Below are 20357 nucleotides of genomic sequence, written 5' to 3'. Positions count from 1 at the left end.
CCGCAGGTGAGACTGGTGACCTTTATAGAAAGAAAATTGTCTGATCATAGGGAGATCGACTGGGACCTGAGAAGGTCTGCATCAGAGTGGGGTGAGGAGGGAGTGCCTTCAGAGTTCCCAGATTCTGTTGACCTTGGAACTGCAAAGAAAAAGGGCTTTAGGGAAATTTCTTCAATCAGTAGATAAAGGCGTTTAGTATTTTATTAATTATTCTGAATGTTCATTGTTTTCTTCTAAATTTCTGAAAGTTCATGTTACAGAGTCCAAGCTTGTACTGCTCATTGCATGACAGGTCTATAAATGGAGAAATGAGGTGTTGGGGCAAAGAATAGTGACTCTATTTGGAAAGTCAGCATACCAAGAAGATGGCAGAGTATCATCCCAAAGAACCATCTTACCTGAGTTAGAATTCAGGCTTCTTTTATACTAAAAGGGGAGGAGGTATGGCAGGTTGTTGCAGACTTCTTAGTACTAGCCAGACCCCAAAGGGAGTGTGATAATCCTTTATTCTTACAGGGGTCCAAGTGGGTCAGGTCACAGTGTTTTTGTAAACCTCCAATAAGACAAATGTTACTTACCAGTCTGTAACTTTTAATCTCTATATGAATGAAAAGTGTTATACCTTAAAAGATCATGCCTGGGAGACAGAGTCTTGACAAAGGGCTATTATGTATATGTCAGGCTCTAGGCAACATTCCTGTTCAAAAATGCAGAGCCAGCATGACTAAGCACAGTTGCAGAGCACAAAGGTTGGAACTAAAGGAATAGATCAAATATGGAGTCAGGTTTTCTGTTACATTTTCTTCTCAGTAGCTTTTAATGTGATTAATGCAATTACAATGTACTTGAAAAATCTTTTTTTTTTTTTCCTCTTCCATAGATGAAAGGTAACTTGAGTATGGTCTCCATTTGAGCTCATACAACTATCCCTGAATTGAGTAGAATAAAAATGAAAATTGCCTAGAATAAATGCTGTGATAATTTCTAAGATTTTAAAGATTATATTGATACCTTAATGCTGACTCATAAAGTGCTAGCAAGGAAGTAATTCTTTGATTCAGTCCAATAAGTAGATGTGTAGTAAGGGACTTCCTGAGTCTCCACCAGTTCTTTCCCCACTTCACCTCAGCTACCCTCTTTCATGATAGACCTTGGAAGTTGATTTCAAGGAACTGGACCACCTTGGTAGTCTTTACCTTGGATGTATTAAAACTCCTTAGTAGATGCGTTTGCCTTCTCTTTCAGTGAGAAAGCAAAGATTTTCAGTTGGGAATTTTGTCAATTTTCTTTTTTTACCCCAACCAGTGAACTTATTTAGACTGGCAACCTCTCTCACTTATTATATTCAGTTTTGGAAATTCACTGTTAAAAAAATCCTTATTGAAATATAATTTACATGTCATTTAAAGTATGGTTTTGTGGGTTTTAGTATATTCAGAGTTGCATAGCCATCACCACAATCAGTTTTGAAAAAATTTTTATCACCACACAAAGAAACCCCTTGGCCACCACTCCATCAGTTCTCCCAAAACCCAATTTCTAGGAAACCACTAATCTATTTCTTTTTCTATAGATTTGCCTATTTGAGGAATTTCATATAATTGGAATCATACAGTATGTGACCCTTTATGACTGGTTTCTTTAACTTAATGCTTCATGGTTCATCCATATTTTAGCATGTATCAGTATTTTATTCCTTTTTCTGATTGAATAGTATTCCAATATATGATTATAACTCATATTTTCATCCATTCATCACTTGATGCAAGCCATTTGGATTGGACAAATCCTCTTTTGAATAATGCTAGTGTGAGCATTCATGTACAAGATTTTCTGTAAATATATATTTTCTTTTTTCTTGAGTATATGCCTAGATGTGAAATTGCAGGGTCATATGGTAACTCTGTTTCACCATTTGAGGACTTACCAGAATGTTTTCCAAAGTGGCTGTACCATTTTACATTTCTACCAGTAGTGTATGATGGTTCCAATTTCTTCACATCCTGGTCAACACTTATCTGCCCTTTTGGTTATTGCATCATCATGGGTATGAAATAGCATCTCATTATGATTTTTCTCTGATGGCTAATGATGTCTAGCATTTTTTTCATGTATATATTAGCCATTTGTATATCTTCTTTTTAGAAATGTCTGATAAGATCCTGTACCCTTTAAAAATTGGGTTATTTACTTTTTTTTATTTTTGAGTTGTAAGAGTTCACTATGTATTGTAGATACAAGTCCTTTGTCAGATGTATGTAAGTACAGCTCTCCCTAGCAGAAACTCCAAACCAGGTTTAAAGAACTCACATGCACTCAGACTCAGAGCTTGAGCCCAAGCCGTTCTTATCTGCACCTTCAGGAGCCTGTGGTAACCAACAGAGGAGAGCCTTGCAATAAGCATCTGGCTGAAGTCACGAGGCTTTACACATGTTAGCAAATATGGGAGGAGGCTAGGGAGGGCATAGTCTCCTAGGGAGTGAGATGGATTTTTTTCAGGGAGGTGAGTTGAGTCATCAAACTGAAATCATGAAAGGGAGACTGCGTGTTGGGTGATGGGAAATTGAGTGAGGCAGAAAGGTGGGGGTACAGGTTAACAAGCAGAGGGGAGGTGGCATCCTTATGAAAGCTGGTCTGGAAGTCTTCCTCTTTCAGAAGGTTAAAGGAAATAGCCATGTTTGCTATTAATTTAATCTTTATTTTCCCTACCTGCTGATGTGGATGGTAAGTGCCTTTTTAAAGGCAAGGGGGCTTTAAAAAGTTTTGGGGGCATGATGTGGTGGTTATGGAGAAGGTGGCTGTAACAATTGCTTCTGATGTGGCAGACAGTTTCCTGATTTTACAGATGTCTGATTATTTTAATGGCAGCAATGTAGCTTTGGGAATTGTTATTCCCTACATCCCATCTGAGTTTGGGATGCAGAGTATTTATTAGAGATCAACATCTACGAAAGGAAAGGAGGTTAAGCAAGAGGAAGTGAAAAGTGAACTGCAGTGCAGGCTCAAGAAAGTTTCAGGGAACTTGCAAGTAAGCTCTGGACCAAATATTGCACATCAGATACATCTTGCATCTGAGCAAAATGGCCAGAATTTTATACCCCTGCTTTAGTTAGTCACTGCATGCAGGCTGCTTGGCAGTGGTGTGGGGTCAGATGAGGAAGCTCTGACATTGACGCAGACTCTGAAGAGGATGTCAGCTGGAGGCCATTTGCTGTTTATACTCCTGGCTGCTGGGCAGCAAATAATTTCTTAAAGGAGAATTTGAGCATCTGCGTATCTCTTTATCATAACTGTGTCCTATTTGAAGAACAGAAGCTACCTACTTATTGGTCTAAATGATCAGTATAGTGAAGGCTATTGGGTCCTGCTGACCCTGCCCCAAACAATTCATTTACTTGTGAACTTTTGTAACAAATGAAAAATAGATTAGAGGAGAGACATAGTCACCCTGGCCATACTCCACTTCTACCATGCATGGATTATGATGTGGATGTCATCTTGTTTGTGGGCAGTGAGAGATGCCCAAGACCCTCAGATAGGGAGACTTCCCCTGTATCTATGGTCCTTGAGGAAGGACCCGATAGGAAACATCCATTGTTCTCTCCATCCTTTTCTTGGCTTTTCTTCATGTTTTCCTACCAGACAGGGTTTTGTTTAAATCATTTTTTCTTCTAAAAATTCCTTTTTCTACTGGCTTTGCTTGTATTGTGCTCACCATTGTGCTTACCATTCTGACCATGCTGTCTCTTTTTTCTTACTCATTTCTCACACTTGCATTGTTCATTTTCCCCAGTGTTCTGTTTTTATTCTCCTGGTAAGTAACATGGTTTGGCTCATTCATCATGCATTTCAAGCCAGCTTCCTTCTAATTATGGAAGCTAGAAAGTCAAATAAAACCTCCAAGTCCCCACTGCCCAGCAAAAAAAAAAAAAAAAAGCAAAACATTTTCTAATTCTAAATATCCTAGAATTCTAGATATAATTTAAATTCTGCCAATCAGGTAGATGTATTTGTATAAGACTTAGATTTCAGGCTAGTTTGAGAGGAGGGACTCAGGGCAAAGGGCCTTTAGAAAAGTTCTGGGGCATGATGTGGTAGTTACGGAGAAGGTGGCTGTAACAATAGCTTCTGGTGTGGCAGACAGTTTCCTGATTACACATGTCTGATTATTTTAATGGCAGCAATGTAGCTTTGGAAATTGTTATTCCCAAATATTGAAAGCTTAGGAGAGTCTTTTTCATTAGTTTTCCTAAGGAAGCCACTTAATTATTCTATAATTATTCTGTAATAAATCTCTTTCCTTTAAAACTAATCACAGTAGATTCTCTTCTTTGTATATACTTTATAAATACTAACCAATGCAGCACTGATTGTTGGGGGATTTTTGTGTTTTTGGTTTGTTTTGATTTTATTTCTGTTTTAATAGGCTGGCTGTCCATGGGCCATCCAGTACCACAGATTGAGGGCTTCTGTGGTTACTCAATGGTAAAGAATCTGCCTGCCATTGTGGGAGATGCAGGCTCAATCACTAGTTCGGGAAGATCCCCTGGAGAAGGAAATGGCAACCTACTCTAGTGTTCTTGGGAAATCCCATGGACAGCTATAGCCTGCCAGGCTCCTCTGTCCATGGGGTTGCAAAAGAGTCAGACAAGCCTTAGTGACTAAACAATAACAACAAAACTATAGATTGATGTTTCCTAATTTTATATCTGCAGACTAAGCAACTCCATTAAGCTCCAGATTTATATGTCCAATTGCCTATTGGACATTTCTATCTGAATATCAAATGAAACCTCAAATTTGTTGTATCCAAAAACTGAACTAATTTCGCCCAATACTTTCTTTGCTCCCTAACCAGATATATAACCTAAGAGTCTTGAAAGTTATCCTCTACTCCCTTTTTGCCCTCATTCTCAACTTTCTATCCACACAAGACCTGTTGGTTGTAATTTCTAAATATACCTGTGTCCATTCTTCTCTACATTCTTACTGCTTTTGCCTTAGTTGTCAGGATTGTTAGAATAGTCTTTCTCTTTTTCTTCATCCTCCTCCTCTTCTTCTTGAGTTTAAAGTCTGTATTGAAGATAATTTTGAGGCTTTTTTTGTTTTAATGTTTTAACATGTCTGAAATTGGGATACACTTATAATTAATGAGGTCTTCCACTTGCTGTCAGCCAAGAAGTCATTCTAACATAGTGATTATTATCTTCTTGCACAAACTTGATTATTATTTAAGGTGATATGATTGGACAACTGCAACTCCCTGATGTTTTATTCAGTAATCATTGAAGGACCATCTGAGGAAGGAATGTGAGTCTTAATTGTTTTATAATAAACTTTTATTGATAACTCCTGGTAAAATTAAGTTATGACAGTATGAAAACCTGCAGAATGGATGTCAGCAGCTTGGAAGAAAACCCAAACACAATATTAGATTATTAAGTGGTTTACTTAGGAAGTCTAAGTAAGCACTCTTTTAATAGATACGGTATATTGCTAATACTCTAATAGCACTGAGATAAATACTGTCTGGAAAAATATGGAGATCAACAAGTTTGAGTCTGAGAGAACTCAGTAGAGTTCTCTGTAAGGACATTTTACAAATAATATGGCTACATTTATTTAATTTACAGTTTCTTTTTTATGAATGTGTAACAGTGAGATATGAGAAAAATATCTAAGCCAAAATAGCTCTTTCAATCAATGTAAAAACTTCTAAACTGTAGAAGAGCATTTTACTACATTTTAGTACTTTGAAATTCAGTGAAGTATAGCAATTCTCCAAGTTTTCTATTTTAAATAAAACTCAGGTTTTTTTTTTTTTGTAGGCACATATCTTCGTTTCTCCTTCTTGGAGGCAACTACTTTCTATCTAGTCTTTTAGATGTTTCTTCTGGTATTTGCTTCTTTTTCTCTAAGTATCATCCTTATACTGCTTTCTTCTGATTTTCTTTTCCAGTTAGACCTCTCTATTGAATTCTCATTATAGCAAACAAGTATTTAATAAATATTTCATGCTCTTTTACCACCTCTCACCCCTCAAGACATTGTACATATTCTCCCCTTTCTTTCTCTTCCCAATACAATTATAATTCTTAGATTAGTGTTCATTGTTCACATTATTGTGGTTGTGTTAACAGTATTCCCACCTGAACCATGTAATGAACTATTAATTCTCTTTCTTGTATAATTTTTTGATTTGCTTTAATTAATAATTTCCCTTATCTGTTGGGTTAGTTTTCCATTTCTCTGTTTCTTGTCCAAACTGTTGGGAAAACCTGTATCTTTTATAAATACATTTAAATGCTCAGATATCCCACTCATTTTATTTCTAGGGTACTATTTCTTTGAGTGTGATTTGCTTTGCTCCCTTCTGGACGGGGTACTCTCTAGGCTTGTATTAACTGCCGTCCTGACATTTCCATTAGCTTTCACTTTGTGGTTTCCTTCACATCCCTCTTCTGTTAGATCTCAGAATTCTTGTATTGCATGCTTTCCTTTTTCTTGCCTTACTCTTTAGTTTTGGTGGAGTGTATGTTCTAGTAGCAAACTCAAAAAGATGATGAAAAAGTAAATGTTTTGACTCCTTGTCTGTCTTAAAATGACTCTAGTCCCGTCTACCACTTGATTGATTAGTTTTTCTGAGTATAGAATTCTAGGTTGAAGTAAATTTTCCTCCAGATTTTGGGAGCAGTGTTCATTCATTGTCTTTTTGCTACCAGCATTGCAATGGAAGTCTGATGCCATCTTGATTCTAGATTATTTGAATGTAATCCACCCCCCACCCCTACCCCAGAAACTTTAAAGCTTCTCTTTTCTTCTGGATTCTGAAATTTTGCCACGCTGTGCTAGGCCCCTCCATGGATTATCATAGTTTGAAACTTTTGTCTTTAAATTCTGGAAGGTTTTCCACTGATTGTTTCCTTTCTTTGTTTATTCTGTTCTCTTTTTGTACAACTTGTGATTTGAGACTCATCTAGAGTCTAACATCTTGAGTTTTACATCCTAGGATACTTCCTCACTTTTCTCATTTGACTCTTCTACTGAGTTTTGTATTTCTAATATCATTAAATTTCTTTTAGTCTCTGTCCTTCTTCATAGCATTCCATCCCTATTTGTGTTCTACCTTTCTTATTTTTCCTAAGAATGTCACTTTTGATATTTAGAAATTATTTCTCTTTCAATTGGATTTTCCCCCAGATTGCTTTTTTGGTTGTTTGTTTTGGATTGTGTCTTTCATGCTGGAGGCTTTCCTCAAATATTTGGTGATTCTTGATTGTGTGCCCATGCTTATGAGCAGGCACTAAATACTGATGCCAAGCTCTGTATGGGGAGGCTGGGCTTTCTGTTTGCAGGCTTTGCTGGAAGGCCATAAGGCAGGGCCCAGACAGTTATATTGTGGAACTCTCAACTATCTCATTGTCTAGACATCTCATCTCTTGGTTTGATCCCTTTCCCCAGTGAGGAATATTTGAATCAAATATGGCTCATGACACTTCTTGTAAAGTCTTTTCTGACCCATTGGGCCCATTGGATGTTTCTGCATAGTTGGTACTCTATCTTTTACCAATTTCTGATGTAACATCTATAAACCCTAGCTCTTAATGTATAGAACATGTCATTAAATTGTTTATTTATATATTTTTGGTGTTGGTCGTTATACCCTCCAACAGAAAGTAGGTACCTTATTACCCATTTCTGTGTCCTTATCCTCTAGCAAATGCCTAGCACACATTTGACCTCAAGAAATATTTCTTGAATAAATATGCATCAGGTGCTGTATGAAATTGTAGAGTGGGTGAGATGGGTGGAAGCAGAATTTAAAAAGTGGACCAAAAGCCCTTACTCTAAGAAAAGTTGTCTATCCATGAAGGATAGATCTTAAAGGATTCTTAAGATCAAAAGTTTTATCTCAAGTTAGCTTTGCCTTTTGTTTGTATTTTTACAATTTAAATTCTTAACTTTTTCTTTAATTCTTAAATTAATTTAATTTTATATTCTTCATAGTTTTAAAGAATGGTGTCAAGTATTCAGAAAAGCAGGTTACCTACAAACTGATGAACCTATCCTTGTGTTTGAGACTTTTTTCAATAGTGATGATTTTGTTTCATTCACCTTAGATAGACTAGACATGGCACTCAACAACTTGAGTTGTAACATTCAAAAAATGATAATAAGATGGCAGTGTAGCCTTTTGCACAACAAAAGCAGAGGATGTTAAATATTTTTAAACAGTGCAAAAGTATTTATCACCAATTACCAGTCATGCTTAGTAATTTCCTCTCTGTTGTTACTCTGTTCAGATATCATTAAAGGAATGTAGAAAACTTAATAAGCTATTGTGAAACTGAACACGTCTGGAATGAAAAATAAATGCTACTTTCTTAATCACAGTAAAAGGTGTTTTTAAAATTACTTGCTTCTTTTTTATTCATCTTCTACCCAGTCCCACGCCCTTCCCCCACACATGAATACAACTAAGTCAGAGTGAGTCCTCCTGTTGCTTCCTGCTCAGCTGAATCAACACTCCTGGAGGCTGTGACTAATAAAAGCCACAACCCATGGTTACACTTGACTTTTGAAAATCCTGGTTAGCTTCAAGGGCATAATTATAAATGTCCATACTTACAGAATGAGTAAGTTGATACAAAAAAAGCCAGACTTCATCAATGATTATTAACTCATTTGGCTTATTAACTTATTTAGCTAATTATTTTTTGGTATTGACTGATTTCTTAGCTATTCTGAGATCATGAGTATGTAAACAAAAGTATTTGATTCACAGGTTGCATACTGGCACTATGCTTTCCTATTCATGGCTCAAAATATTGAGGAATATAGAAAAGGAAAAATGTGATTTCTGAAAGGCAATCTAGTAGAGAATGTGTCTCTGGAAAGCAGTCTGACAGAGAGTGTATCTCTGAACATTATTTCAACAGCTAATTGTTAGGGAGATCAATTAATCTCCAAGAAAAAGGGAATATTTCCTTTATCCAGAAACAGAAGAATCTCTTCCAGTCATGTATTGTGCTTCTATCATTGAACCATGAATAAATTTTTATTTCCCTCAAGAAGAGGTTCCACCAAGAATAAGTCAGTGTTGTTACTTTAGGTGTCCCACCTCGATTGACACCTGTGCCCATAAAGTTCACTTCACCTTTCTAGTGCCCACCCCTATCCAGTAAGCAAGGCAGGGTCCCTGTACAATGGCCAGGGACCTTGGACCTGGTGGAGGTGATAGGTTTAGTGAATTGACCTGTTTTCTTCCACCACAGGCTAGCGTCTTGACAGCATAACTTTAAACTTTCTGTTTTCAGTTTCCCAAATTCTCTTCAGATCTTGGCTCCTTGCACCTTTGCTTCTGCCTTCAACACTCAGTTGTACCGCTCGCCAAAAAGCCATTCCTGATGTCCTAGTTGTCAAACACAGCAGACTATTTTCTCTCCTTATGTTTCATGAGTTTTTAAAAGCAGTTGGTATAGTTGATAGCCTTCCCTTCCCTTTGACCTCTTTGTTGGTTTTCCTTCTGATGCCTCAGTCACTCCTTAACCTTTTCTCTTTCCCTTTTTTTCAATTTCTCTGTCACTGTTTTCTCCATAGGCTTTTACTATGCTAAAATTTCTACCATATTAAACGAGAATTTTCTCCCCCAAAGTTGTAATCCCTCTTAGAGATCACTTTATATTTTATCCACTTCATTATTTAACCCCATAAAAGAATATAAAACATTCCCTCATTTCTTCATTGCTCATTCATTTACAGCTCCCCATAATCAAGCCTATAACCCATCAATCTAGTGAAATGGCTCTGGCAACGTCTTTTTTTTTTCTTTTTTCATTTATTTTTATTAGTGGGAGGCTAATTATTTTACAATATTGTAGTGGTTTTTGCCATACATTGACATGAATCAGCCATGGATTTATATGTGTTCCCCATCCCGATCACCCCTCCCACTTCCCTCCCCATCCCATCCCTCTGGGTCTCCCCAGTGCACCAGCCCCAAGCACTTGTCTCATGCATCCAACCTGGGCTGGTGGTCTGTTTCACCCTTGATAGTATACTTGTTTCAATGTCTGGCAAAGTCTTTAATGACTTTCTGACTCTTGAAAATCCTCAACTTAGTATGCTGTAATGTTCTTTATCTTTCTGGCTTACTTCACTCTGTATAATGGGCTCCAGTTTCATCCATCTCATTAGGACTGATTCAAATGAATTCTTTTTAATGGCTGAGTAATATTCCATGGTGTATATGTACCACAGCTTCCTTATCCATTCATCTGCTGATGGGCATCTAGGTTGCTTCCATGTCCTGGCTATTATAAACAGTGCTGCGATGAACATTGGGGTGCACGTGTCTCTTTCAGATCTGGTTTCCTCAGTGTGTATGCCCAGAAGTGGGATTGCTGGGTCATATGGCAGTTCTATTTCCAGTTTTTTAAGAAATCTCCACACTGTTTTCCATCGCGGCTGTACTAGTTTGCATTCCCACCAACAGTGTAAGAGGGTTCCCTTTTCTCCACACCCTCTCCAGCATTTATTGCTTGTAGACTTTTGCATAGCAGCCATCCTGACTGGCGTGTAATGGTACCTCATAATGATAACCCTATATGCAAAACAGGAAAAGAGACACTGAAATACAGAACAGACTTTTGAACTCTGTGGGAGAAGGTGAGGGTGGGATATTTCAAAAGAATAGCATGTATATTATCTATGGTGAAACAGATCACCAGCCCAGGTGGGATGCATGAGACAAGTGCTCGGGCCTGGTGCACTGGGAAGACCCAGAGGAGTCGGGTGGAGAGGGAGGTGGGAGGGGGGATCGGGATGGGGAATACGTGTAAATCTATGGCTGATTCATATCAATGTATGACAAAACCCACTGAAATGTTGTGAAGTAATTAGCCTCCAACTAATAAAATAAATAAATAAATAAAATTTAAAAAACAAACAAACAAAAAGAAAATCCTCAACTTATTTGTTTTTCCTTTCCAGCACTTGACCATATTGATGACTTCCTTCTAGAAGCTCTCTCTTCCTTGGCTTCCAGTCATGGTACTTTGCTGGTTCTCTTGCCACTCTGGGCAATTTTTTTTTCAGACTCCTTTTGTTCCCTTGTTAACCTCTGAACACTGATGTTTCCCATCATCTTGGACTTTTTCTCCTCTTACCTTACAAGCAACCCTAGAGTAAGTTCACCCTTCTCTGTGGCTTTAACCACCCTACACATGATGGTGACCAGCATGTAATCTGGAGAACTCAGCAATTTATACTTTTGTTTTCTGCTATGCAGTCTCGCTTTTGACTCTGCCAGCTGCTCTAAGCGACATACAGCAATCCCCCTCCTAGCATCCCTCTTCATTCTGCAGGGTGTTTTTTCCTCGGGGAGCTCTTTCCCTACTCTCAAAGGCCATGGCACTTTTTGTTTATTTCCTCTTTCAATCCTCAGGGCCCCTTTGGCCCTTTAGAAATATAGCTGTGATATTCCTATGGATTAAGGTTTGAAAACAATATCCTCTTAATTCTTTTCTAAGGCGATGAAATATCAGACCCAAGGATACTCTGCTTGGCTTCTGGGATAGGGTTTTTCTTTTCTTTTAATTTTTATTGTGATATAGTTGCTTTACAATGTGTTAGCCCAGTGTGCTTCTGCCGTATAACAAAGTGAATCAACTATATGTATATATATCCCTTTCCTCTTGGACCTCCCTTCAGCCACCTGCACGCAGCCCCCAAGTCCACCCGTCTAGGTCACCATGGAGCACTGAGTCGGCTCCCTGTGCTGTTATTTGTCTTATACATGGCGGTGTATATATGCCAGTCCTAATCTCTCAATTCATTCCACCCCACTTTTGCCTCCTGTGTCTGTTTTCTATGTCCAAATCTCTGTTCCTGCCCCACAAATTGGTTCATCTATATCATTTTTCTAGATTAGTCATATGCATTAAGATATTATATTTGTTTTTCTCTTTCTGACTTACTTCACTCTGTATGACAAACTCTAGGTCCATCCATATCTCTACAAATGACCCAATTTTGTTCCCTTTTATGGCTGAGTAATATTCCATTGTGTGTGGAAGATGTTGTATATATATATATATACATATATCTTCTTTATTCATTCATCAGTTGATGGACATTTTGGTGGCTTCCATGTTCTGGCTATTATAAATAGTGCTGCAATGAATATGGGGGCACATGTGTCTTTTTCCCCAGGGTATATGCCCAGTAGTAGGATTTCTGGGTTGTACTGGGAAAATGTCTACCTAATTGGTTGTTCTGCCATCACTTCAACTATGTTCTCTGCTTAGTCGCTCAGTCATGTCCAACTCTTTGTGACTCCACAGACTGCAGCTCACCAGGATCCTCTGTCCATGGGGATTTTCCAGGCAAGAATACTGTAGCTGGTTGCCATACCCTCCACCAAGGGATCTTCCCAACCCAGGGATAGATCCCAGGTCTCTCACATTGCAGGTGGATCCTTTACTGTCTGAGCCACCAGAGAAGCCCAAGAATACTGGAGTGGGTAGCCTACCCTTTCTCAGGGTGATCTTCCCAACCCAGGAATTGAACTGGGGTCTCCTGCCTTGCAGGTGGATTCTTTATCAACTGAGCTGCCAGGGAAGCCCCACTTTAAATATAACATAACTAAAATGAACTTTGCTTCTCTCTCCCATCCTATCTTGCGCTGTATCTGCTTCTTTTTCTTTATCCACTGGACTGGTAAATATTACCAGCATCTATTTAGCTACCAGAGAAGGCAATGGCAATCCACTCCAGTCCTCGTGCCTGGAAAATCCCATGGACGGCGGAGCCTGGTAGGCTGCAGTCCATGGGGTCGCTAAGAGTCGGACACAACTGAGAGACTTCACTTTCACTTCTCACCTTCCTGCATTGGAGAAGGAAATGGCAACCCACTCCAGCATTCTTGCCTGGAGAATCCCCAGGACGGGGGAGCCTGGTAGGCTGCCGTCTATGGGGTCGCACAGAGTCCGACACGACTGAAGCGACTTAGCAGCAGCAACAGCAGCATTTAGTTACCAGGCCAGAATCCTATGTGTCATCTTGGGCTCCATACTCCTCCTCCCCTGCTTTGTCCAGGCAATCTGCTAATTCTGTTGGCTAAATGTCTCTGAAAACCACCTTCTTAGTACAGTTCTTGGTGTCATCACCTGTATCCAGGCCCAATTTGTCTCCGTCCCTAGCTGTTTACTCTGGTAGTGCTTCTTCCAATCTGTCCTCCACACTGTTGTCAGAGGGATCATTTCACTACAGATCGGGTTATATTTCTCTCCTACTTAAATATCTTAGTGGTTTCACCTTCCAGTGATTCTATGGGAAGTTTAGTGTGCTATCCTAAGCCTTTCACACTCCTCCTTGTCTTCTCTATTGCCTCATCTCTTGCCATACTCTGCATACCCATACCCATCATATCTCTAGTCTTCAAGTCCTCTTTGCGTTTCACTGTCTGTAATGCACTTTCCTCCTCTCACCCTTCTCTACCTGTTGTCTCCACCAACATCTACTCATAAGAAAATGCAAATTAAAAACAGAATGGATACCACAACATATGACATATCTACCAGAATGGCTAAAGGAGGACACTTCCAATAGCAAGAGTGGGTGAAGATTTGGAATCCACTGAAAGACAAGTACATGGCTAGTAAAGAATAAGTTGGCCCAGCCACTTTGGGAAGCTGATATCTATGAAAGGTAAGCATATTCAAAAGCATTCAAGGATCAGTTCCTGTTAGAAAGAGTTGGCTTCAGCTCCTTGATCCCATAGCATTTTACTATGGCATTTATCACACTATTGTACTTGTTTATTTTTTATTAGTTTTTTTTTCCCACTGGGCTGCCAGATGTTTCAAAAACAAATTCTGCCTCTTTGTGTCTGTATTCTGAGAGATGGGGACAGTTCTGGCAGTAAATGCTTGCTTAATGGGTTACATGTATACTTAAAGGAAATAGAAGTTAATGCTTGCTGGCAGTTCTAAGGAGAATTCCTTACTTTATGAACTTATCTGATTTCTTCTGATAGGAAGTGAAAACTGTAGCTCCAAACATGTTACCTTTTGCATTAAATTTTCAGAAAACTCTACAATTTTAAAAATCAGACTTTAAAATATCAACACCAACTCACCTTTCTGTTAAAGGAGTAAATAAAATGAACTGAAATCAGCATGTCACACTACTTACCCAATCAAAATTGCCAAAGGGAGAGTAGAGTGGCATCAAGAGCCATGTAGAGAAACGTTAGCCTGGATTAGAGACATCAATAGAAGCATCAATATTTAAAAAGTATTTTTGATTCTTACCTGATGACTTTATTTGTTTTAAAATAGACTGAAATATAACATGAGGCACGAATGATCAAACACAGTAAAGATCATCTAAAGAAGCAAAGGGAAAAGACCCTACCAGCTCCTTGAAGTAAGTCATCTGGTACAACAGAGTAATGGTTTAGCTCTAAATTTTCTGGAAACTAAGGAGAAAAAAGGAAGAAATGAAGTTGAATAACTTTCAGTTTCTGTTGAAAGGATGTGTAAATTCATACTCAAAGAAAATCAACCAGCTCATAACTGGCAGAGCCAGAGTTTGAGCTTATCTGCTGCCAGAGCAGTGTCCCGTCCAGCACTCCAGGCTGCCTCCTCTGCCCACAGCGGGAGATGTGTCTGCACGGGTCACAGTGCATCTAATGCGGGGAGCAAGGCTGCTCCCAGGACAGTGAGGCTGGTTATGTCAGTTTCAGACTTTGTCATCAACAAGGATGTATGATGAAAAACTTAAAGGACTCTCATAAATGAAGACCAAATTATTTCATTAGTTTTGATAAAAAGAGTGGAATCATAAAATTCGTGGTCCCTTGGTGCTCTGTGCTGATTCTGAGTGTGAATTAAAGATCTTGGTAGGAGACCTTGTTTCATGACTGCACTGAGGAGGAACTTTTTTATCCCTAATCAGTGCACCTGTATCTAAAAAGAGGAAAGAAAAGAGAAGGAAGTATTTGAAAGAGATGTGTCTCATCTCATTCATCTTATGGAAAACTCTTTTCTACTTGTCACCAGTGTTTTGCCTTGATCTTTCCTCTGCCCCCAGAAGGTTGCAACTAGTAAGACAGTGCAGGCATTGAGTCAAGAAAACCTCTTTTCCATCCTGCTTCCTCATTTTCTTGCACAGCATCCGGCACCTGATGGCAGCTAATCTGAATACAGCGAGGAAAGGAAGCCAGTGAAGCAACCACAAGTTCACTCCTGATATAAGAAGGACATAGAGATTAATTGCAAGGCAGGCACTGATCAACCAATGCATTAGATCACTTGTTTTCTACTTTGCTGTCATCTGTGTTCTCTTTCAGATCCTGAACTATGCCTGGGAACAACATGTTCGTGTGACGTAAAGATATTTGGGATACAATGCAATGGGGAGAAAGCAGGGAGGAAAGGAGGAATATACCCTTTGATGTAATCCTGCTTTGTCACTGTGGAGAATCAAGCATAATTTAACTGAATTAAAACCAGTTCTCTAATGCATCAGATAAAAATGCCATATTGATAATTCAGTACCAAACTGCATTTAAAAATACCACCTGTATAAAACATCATACCAATTTAAGCTGCTACCCACCCTAAATTTATTGCATAGTATTGGAATGCAGGACTTAAAATTCATTTGTGAAAATCATACATAAAATGTGACATTAAATATAGTCTTTTAAAAGCTTAAAAAACATGGCATCTATTAACGTCGGCAAATCCACCAAAGTAAAATAAAGGCACATATCCCCAAAAGACAAGAAGAATGGAAAAGAAAGTGATGGCAACAACACTGTGGGAGAGAAAATGCAAATAGTGAGATCACAGAAAGCTAGAGGCTAATTCAACAGTGAAAAGTGCTTGCTGCTGCTGCTAAGTCGCTTCAGTCGTATCCAACTCTGTGATACCCCATTGACGGCAGCCCACCAGGCTCCTCTGTCCCTGGGATTCTCCAGGCAAGAACACTGGAGTGGGTTGCCATTTCCTTCTCCAGAAGAGTGCTTAGGAGGAGGTAAACTTTTGCTTGTGAACGTCCAAAACACCCAGAAATTGAATCTGAATGCGAATTGGATTGAAACTCCAAATGAGAATTAGTCAGGTCCTCTTATCATACTCAATGTGTATTTAGTGTGTGTGTGTTCAGTTGCTCAGTTGCATCCAACTCTTTGCAACTCCATGGACTGTAGCCCAACAGGCTCTTCTGCCCATGGGATTTTTCAGGCAGGAATACTGGAGTGGGTTTCCATTTGATCTTGTCAACCCATACTCCATACCAAGCAGCAACTACTCTCCCAGAGATGGAAGTGAAGTCTTTGAATTAGATGGACTCTGGCATCACGGACAGCAGACTCACCTGTGGGTAGAGGGCTGCCCTGAAAACAAGGTAAATCTATGTATTAGATGGGTAAAATGATTCCTTCCTATAGCCTACACAGCTCTAAAAAATGTTGATCAAGAGGCTTACACACCCTAGGCAGGAGTTTGCAGAATTCTTCTCTGGGGGACGGTCAACCCAAGAGAAAAACCAACAGATCCTGATGGTTTAGAATTCCCAAAAAATAGCTGCATCCCTGTCCAATCAGTGAAGGTAAAATCCTTACCACCCACTACCCAGGTTTCAGTGCTCCATCTTTAAATATGATCAAAGATCAAGGGTCACCAGAAAATTGAGGGTAAAACCCATTTAACATGAGATAGAGTGTGAACATTGCCAAATGGGTGCTACTGAAATCAGATTGATTATATTCTTTGCAGCCGAAGATGGAGAAGCTCTATACAGTCAGCAAAAACAAGACCTGAAGCTAACTGTGACTCAGATCATGAGTTCCTTATTTCAAAATTCTGGCTTAAATTGAAGAAAGTAGGCAAAACCACTAGACTATTCATGTATGACCTTAAACAAATCACTTACAATTATATAGTGGAAGTGACGAATAGATTCAAGGGATTTGATCTGGTAGACAAAGTGCCTGAAGAACTATGGACAGAGATTTGTAACACTGTATAGGAGGCAGTGACCAAAACCATCCTAAAGGAAAAGAAGTGCAAGAAGGCTACATGGTTGTCTGAGGAGGTTTTACAAATAGCTGAGGGAAAAAAAGTGAAAAGCAAGGGAGAAAGAGAAAGATATATCTAACTAATACAGAGTTCCAGAGAATAGCAAAGAGAGATAAGAAGACCTTCTTAAATGAACAATGTAAAGAAGTAGAGGAAAACAATAGAATGGGAAAGATTAGAGATCTCCTCAAGAAAATTGGAGATATCAAGGGAACATTTCATGCAAGGATGGGCACGATAAAAGACAAAAATGGTAAGGACCTAAGAGAAGCAGAAGAAATTAAGAAGAGGTGGCAAGAATACATAGAACGATCCAAAAAAAAGGTCTTAATGATCCAAAGAACAATGATGGTGTGGTCACTCATCTAGAGCCAGGCATCCTGGAGTGTGAAGTCAAGTGGGCCTTAAGACGCATTACCACAAACAAAGTTAATGGAGGTGATGGAATTCCAGCTAAGCTATTTCAGATCCTAAAAGATGATGCTATTAAAGTGCTGCACTCAATATGCCAGCAAATTTGGAAAAGTTAGCAGTGGCCACAGGACTGGAATAGATCAGTTTTCATTCCAATCCCAAAGAAGGGCAATGCCAAAGAATGTTCAGACTACTATACAATTGTGTTCATTTTGCATGTTAGGAAGATTATGCTCAAAATCCTTCAAGCTAGTCTTCAGCAGCACTTGAACCAAAGAACTTCTAAATGTATAAGCTGGGTTTTGAAGAAGCAGTGGAACCAGAAATCAAATTGCCAACATTTGTTGAATCACAGAGAAAGCAAGGGAATTCCAGAAAAACATCTAATTCTGCTTCATTGACTATGTTAAAGCCTTTGATTGTATGGATCACAACAAATTGTAGAAAATTCTTAAAGAACTTAAAGAGGTGGGAATACCAGACCATCTTACCTGTCTCCTGAGAAACCTGTATGCCAGTCAAGAAACAACAGTTAGAACCAAACATGGAACAGCAGTTTGAAATTGGGAAAGAAGTATGTCAAGACTATATATTATCACCCTGCTTATTTAACTATGTTCAGAGTACATCATATGAAATTCTCGGCTGGTTGACTCACAAGCTGGAATCAAGATTGCCAGGAGAAACATCTACAGTCTCAGATATGCAGATGACACCACCCTAGGCAGAAAGTGAAGAGGGACTAAAGAGTCTCTTGATGAGGATGAAAGAGGAGAGTAAAAAAGCTGGCTCAAAACTCAGCATTCAGAAAACTAAGGTCATGGCATCCAGACTTGTGATTTCATGGCAAATAGATGGGGAAAAAGTGGAAATGGTGGCATATTTTATTTTTTTGGGCTCCAAAATCAATGTGGATGGTAATTGCAGCCATGGAATTAAAAGATGCTTGCTCCTTGGAAGGAAAACACGGCAAACCTAGACAACATATTAAAAAACAGAGACATCACTTTGCCAATGAAGGTCCATATAGTCAAAGCTATGGTTTTCCAGTAATCATGTTTGGATGTGAGAGTTAGATCATAAAGAAAAGTGAGCACCAAAGAATTGATGCTTTCGAATTGTGGTGCTGGAGAAGTCTCTTGAAAGTCCCTTGGACAGCAAGGAGATCAAACCAGTCAATCCTAAAGGAAATCACTGGAAGGACTGATGCTGAAGCTCTAATACTTTGGCCACCTTATGAGAAGAGCTGACTCATTGGAAAAGTTGCTGATGCTGGGAAGATTGAAGGCAAAAGGAGAAGCATGTGGCAGAGGATGAGACGGTTATATAGCATCAGTGACTCAATGGACATGAATCTGAGCAAACTCCAGGAGATGGTGAAGGACAGGGAAGCCTGGCATGCTGCAGTCCATGGGGTCGAAAGAGTGTGACATGACCTAGCGTCTACATAGCAATAAGAAAAACAGTATACAGAACTGAAGGGAAATTTTAAAAAAAAAAAGAAATTTGGAGGCTACATAGACAAGGCAGGAAGCAGAAAACACTAGAAAATTACAATGAAAATTTGAAAGGTAAGAGAAGATAATACTTGCATGAAAAGAAACATTCAGAAAATGACAACAGTGTCTTAACATTAAGTTTATGATAGCAGAAATGAAAAATGGAAGGTTAGAAGATAAAGGTAGGAAATATTTCAGTAGGCAGGAAAGAAATAGAGTTAGGAAGAAAGAAGAAAATAGTAAGAAAAATATCCGAAGGAATAAGTTCTAGAAATAGAAAGATAGGAAAGTAGAAGGGAGAAAATGAAGAAATAATATGAAAAATTCCCAGAATGGAAAGGTTTGACTTTTCACATTAAGCACCCAGCATGATGCATGGGGAACAAACTGCAAACTATTGTAATCATTAATTTTCATGCCTCTCGAGAACAAAATGAAGATGCTAACAGTTACAGAAATAAAGAACAAGTCATATACAAAGGTTCAGGAATCAAAATGGCATTATATTTCTCAACAGAAAAATTGGAAACTGGAAGAAAATAGAACAGTCTTCTTAAAATGCTGAGGGAAAGTGATAGCCAACTCAGAATTCCATTTCCAGTCAAACTTTTAATCAGTTGTGAGAGTTAGGTACAAAGCTCTCCAAAGATTTAACTCACATGCACCTTCTTTTTAAAGAAACTATAGGAAGAGGTATTCCACTAAACAAAGGAGTAAACCAAGAAAGAAGATGATGACATAAGATCCAGATATCTGAGGAAATCCATCCTAGGAAAAAGATAAAGGGAATTCACAATGGTGGAAGAGAGAGAACCCAGGATGATAGCAGAGAATCAGGTCAAGAGAAACACTAATTCAGTTTGGCACAAGAAGGCTGAGGAGGTCAAGAGGAGGTGTCTAAGAAGTAATGAAACTGATGTTTTGCCAGATGTGTTTAACAGTCTTAAGAGAGTATTTATAGCTCTTATGAAAGTCTATGTATGAGTAAGAGATATACGTGGAAGCTAAAGAAATGAAAAAAAAAAAGCTATATATAACTCCAGGATAACAGAAAATAAGCAAAAATATATAATCATATTATCCTACTTGTTCAGCTGGAAATAAGTCATAGAGTCGTTTAATCATAGTGATAATTGATTTAGATAATTTTAATAGAAATGGGATTAGCTGTTGGAGTAGGGTGTGTGTGTGTGTGTGTGTGTGTGTGTGTGATGTAAGAGAGCTCAGTATTCATCTTTCATAGAAAAAAATATATAATTTCTAAGATTCAACAAATCAAGTCAAGAATAGTATAAGCGTACTATCCATATTTTGAAATATGGAGCTAACTATGAATAACAGCTATAAACAGAAT

The 20357-nt window shown here is 38.6% G+C and overlaps 1 long non-coding RNA gene across 1 annotated transcript in view; it reads left to right on the top strand.

The window, feature by feature from the left end:
• LOC122437768 overlaps window positions 1–15626 on the top strand; it is a 113756-nt gene extending 98130 nt beyond the window's left edge. The window contains exon 3 of the long non-coding RNA XR_006268398.1: window positions 15356–15626. This is a non-coding gene — a long non-coding RNA (uncharacterized LOC122437768). The remainder of the gene's footprint in view (window positions 1–15355) is intronic.
• The last annotated feature ends 4731 nt before the right edge of the window (window positions 15627–20357 follow it).

Source organism: Cervus canadensis, chromosome 3 (genome assembly GCF_019320065.1).
Source record: "Cervus canadensis isolate Bull #8, Minnesota chromosome 3, ASM1932006v1, whole genome shotgun sequence".
Taxonomy (NCBI): Eukaryota; Metazoa; Chordata; class Mammalia; order Artiodactyla; family Cervidae; genus Cervus; species Cervus canadensis.
The sequence above is the reverse complement of the archived record's forward strand: the minus strand, read 5'-3'. Positions and strand labels throughout refer to the sequence as shown.